At 39.7% G+C, this 4,335-nt stretch overlaps 1 long non-coding RNA gene across 1 annotated transcript in view; it reads left to right on the forward strand.

Moving 5' to 3' along the window:
* The window catches only part of LOC135718156 (uncharacterized), a 16,419-nt gene extending 12,355 nt beyond the window's left edge, over window positions 1-4,064 (forward strand). The window contains exon 4 of the long non-coding RNA XR_010520608.1: window positions 4,029-4,064. This is a non-coding gene — a long non-coding RNA (uncharacterized lncRNA). The remainder of the gene's footprint in view (window positions 1-4,028) is intronic.
* Window positions 4,065-4,335: the final 271 nt, after the last annotated feature.

Raw genomic sequence — 4,335 nt, forward strand, 5'->3', positions numbered from 1 at the left:
TCTCTAGTAGCCTCTGTTTCAGTGCATTTCAGATTGTGCCGTTTTGAGGTGGTCATTACATATTTAAGAGCTGCTGCTCCATTGGCCACGCCCCACTACTAACGTTATGTGCGCGTGCTCAGTGATATCGTGAGCAGTACAGACCATACTGTGTTATTTTTATATATTATTATTATTATTATTAACGGTTTATGTTGCCAACAGACAAATCAAGCAGAAAAGTATCACTAATAAGTACACGCCAGGAGAAGAAACTCATGACACACAATGATTTCAGAGTAAATTGTGATGTAACTTAGCAGTTTCAACAATACACTCGTTTTCCCTGGACAATGCTAACATATTCCCATTATAAAACCTTTTCAAACGCATTATTTTCACAAATTACAGAAATTAAGACCCGACGGGGGATGTTTAGTGCTTGTGGACCGCATGCTAATTGCTAGAAGCTAGCGGGAGGTCCGGACCATATCTTGGGAAAGTTATAAGAGACTTGGGGGTACGTTAGCCTCGTCAGAAAAGCCGGGTCGTTAAGGCCTGGTCTTGGCTAGTTTGGCAAAACACTTTTAGTTTGGCAAAGCACTATTACTTAGTTCATGTAGAATTGTAAAATAAAGCAGTTAAATATTTTTTAACTTTTGAAACCACGCTGCAAACTATCTAGCCTGCAAAAAAAATCTATATAGCCTACTGTCTACAAACAATAATATTAACATTAATAAATTTAAAAGGTATAATTTACGGGATTAGCATCAATGTATGATCTTTGTTTTGAGATACAGATGCCCTAGCATCACAAATGTAGTATTTTGTGACAGAAGATGACAACATGCAAAATAGAACGTGACTTCTTTCCTTTTGTGTTGATATAACGATCGCGAATCGAATCCAGTCTGTTTCAGATCTGTGAATGATCCATGAAAGTCCAATAAAATGCATCTAATGACCGTTTTTGTCCACAAATGCGTATAATCCGTGAAATATAGATATATAGTTTGTTGTTTACATGCGATTTCGCATGAAATCGGGCGGGAAAATTCAAACGGAATATGAAGACAAGGCTAGTTATACCACTTCAGAGCTGAGTTTGAACTTGTGCAATCTGAGACGTGCAAGGCAGAGGACATTCAGAAACCTGTATCTCACTCAAAACAGCATGGATGGATTTTTTCCAAGTTTGTATGGAAGCATCAGACACAAAATAACACTCCAAAACCCAGAAAAAATGAGTTTTTCATAATATGGGCACTTTAAATAAACACAGAGCAAGGAGCTAATCAGTGTCTGCTTGTTTATTCAAACTGAGTTGTCCTATAACAGTGGTTCTCAACGTTATTCCTGGAGGCCCGCTGCTCTGCACATTCTGTAAGTCTCCCTTATCTGCCGCCTCGGTTCAGTTCATGGAGATCTCTGCTAATGTGCAGAGCAGTGGGCCTCCAGGAATAACGTTGAGAACCACTGCTATAACAGACGAACCCCCCCCCCCGGACGGTTAAGTTACGAACAGTCACATTTGACTCCCTTCATAACCATCATCACCAATTATGAGACCGACACACCCCTATGTGTAATATCACTACGCCTGCTGCAGCCATGTTACATCAGCAAAGTTCTTGATTATTGCGCCAGTTTGAGAATATAGTACTTATCTGACTAGAAAATCCAAATTTTAGTCAGTCTTAGTACATGATGTAACTACAGAAGAGTTAAGTTTTAAATAGGAAAAATATCTAAACTCTTTGGTTATTTCTTAGCGTGATGCTAATGGTTTAAGCAGATTCAGTGGATTGTGCTAAGCTATGCTGAAATATGAAATATGCCAGACCCAGAGATCAGCTGAATGGATTCCAAAACGGTAAGAATCAAATGTTTAACTCTAGGGAAGCTGGAAAATTAGCATATTTTTAAAAAGGGAAATGTCCCTTAAAAAATTCATGCATTCACCTACAAATTAGTATGAGAGGTAACTTTTTAGCCTAGGAAAGATGACCCTAATTGATAAAGGACTAAAATCAGTGGTGCTGGGCATGGGTTGAAGGAATAGGCAGAGACTGGCAGCATTTTAGTAGCTGGTGTAAGAGAACCAGGTGTTTGCTGCTTTGACAAAACTGTCAGTTTCAAATCAGGCTATGGCAGTAATGTTAATTCAGATTTCTCATAGAGGTGAAAACTGGTAGCTCTTGACTGTTAGATGCTTTGCCAAAAGAACTACGCAAAAGACAAATGCACTTGACTGACTTTCCAGAAAGTCACAACATCATTTGAATTAAGTAATTTTAATGTTACAGTATCCACTTCAAATTCAGCGTTCAAAGGTTCTAATCAGTAATAAATCTGTATTAAATGCCCCACTAATTATTCTATAAACATTGACCCTCTGGGGTCTGACCATTTTGGACACTGGCAGAGGTTCTGACATGCTCTTACATTTGGTCTTTTTTCAGTTGCTTTAAACATATTAATGGCAAGTGTATCATAACACTGCGTTCAGGACAAACTGGGCTACAATATTATAGAGAAAAATGTTTATGCGTGGTTTTAAAAAAAGCAACATTTTTAAGTCACTTATATAGGTCTTGATAACTTGATAAATGATTGGTCAAAACATGTTTAACCCCCTGGAGTCCAAAAACGCGCCGCCGCATTTTGATGTGTTTTCTCCTTATCATAGCAACCAAAGAAAAAGGGCCCAAAAAGGGGCACAAATTTGTTTACAAGAACACAAAATTCCTCATAGATCTAGTCACTAATTTTTACTTTCAAAATGCACCACATTGATGTATTCACCTTTAAATGCACAAAGTGACTGATTTCGTTCAGTCGATGCAGTAGCGAGGCTACATAATGGTCAGGGTGGCACTTGCCCACGCAGATTGACGATTGGCCACTCGGATCGATCAATTTTGAGCCCAAAATGTATTTTAACCATTTCATTGTGCGTGCGTGTGTGCGTGCAGGGATGGATGGATGGATGGATTTTGCTGTGTCAGGTGTACCGTATATTTTCCTGCTTGTCCTTTGCCAATCACACGTTTAATGTCAATTATAATAACAGATTGTTTCATACCCCTTTTCCACCAACAAGAACCGGGTGCTGTTTCGGAATTGTTTTGACTGACGAGCCTACTAAGAACTGCTTTGCATTTCCACCGGCTAGAGAGCCACCACAGAGCTAAATCTTACGTCACTGCATACATCTCATGTTGCCCAGCAATGCTTGTGCCGCAGCACGAAACACAATAGGCTTGTTCGAGATGCATTGGCTTCTCACAGACTGATAACAAAGCACTGTGAAGCGATCCAAAAGCACAAGGAGTCGAATGCTCTACACACACTCCTGCAACTCTGATCGGTCCGCGCCACTTCGATGCATTTTTAACAAGCCATCAACGATAATGGTCGTTGGTCATGGCTTTGCAAAAATACATCAGCATCCAAACATGGCAAATCTAACATGTTCATGCAGCTCGCTGTAACTTACACCGACGGATATTATAATCAAGCTGCTATTAGCTCGACTAGCTGCTATTTAAAGGAGTAGTCCACTGTAAAAATGGGGTCCATTGACTTTTCATAGTAGGACAAAAATATACTATGGTAAGTCAATGGGCCCCATCTATAAAGTGGACTACTCCTTTAAAAATGGCGGTCACAAGTTTCTATTCGCCTTGTTGGTCCCGGTAACCCCGCCCCCAGCCCCTGATGCAAGCTGTTCTTTTTTGGCTCTGTTCAAGACCAGCAATGATTTGGTGCTACTTAAGAACCACTTTTTCTGGTTCGGAGCTGGTGCTTTGCAGGTGGAAAGAACAGATTTGAAACTAGGCTTTGGCTCCGAACCAGCACCAGCTCTGCCTTGGTGGAAAAGGGGCATCAATGTTTCCTCCATAATGAGTTTGGAAATTTAAAAGAATGCTTAAACTAATCCATTACACTTAAAAGGTGCACTATGCAAGAGTTATTCATAGTTAGGAATAGTCCTAACCTTAAATTTAAATAGTATCCTAAAATATTTCCTTTTGTGATTTCAGATTATAGAAAAACCTGTGCTTGTGGATCTACATCAGGGGCCGTATTCACAAAGCATTTTATCTTATCACTAAGAGTACTCCTAAATCGCACTAAAAGATTTTAGCTAGGAGTTTTCTCTTAAAAGTTATTCACAACGCCTTTCAGACCTACTTTTAGTAAGGAAAAATGATAACTCCTAAACTAAGAGTGAGTCTTCGTTGCTACGGATGACGTCAATTCTCATGCACGAGCTGCCTCGCAATGACCACGGTGATTGGTTGTTAGATGACAGGGCTGTCATGCGTAACATAACACAGACGCACCAAA

Source organism: Paramisgurnus dabryanus, chromosome 10 (genome assembly GCF_030506205.2).
Source record: "Paramisgurnus dabryanus chromosome 10, PD_genome_1.1, whole genome shotgun sequence".
NCBI classification, from domain to species: domain Eukaryota; kingdom Metazoa; phylum Chordata; class Actinopteri; order Cypriniformes; family Cobitidae; genus Paramisgurnus; species Paramisgurnus dabryanus.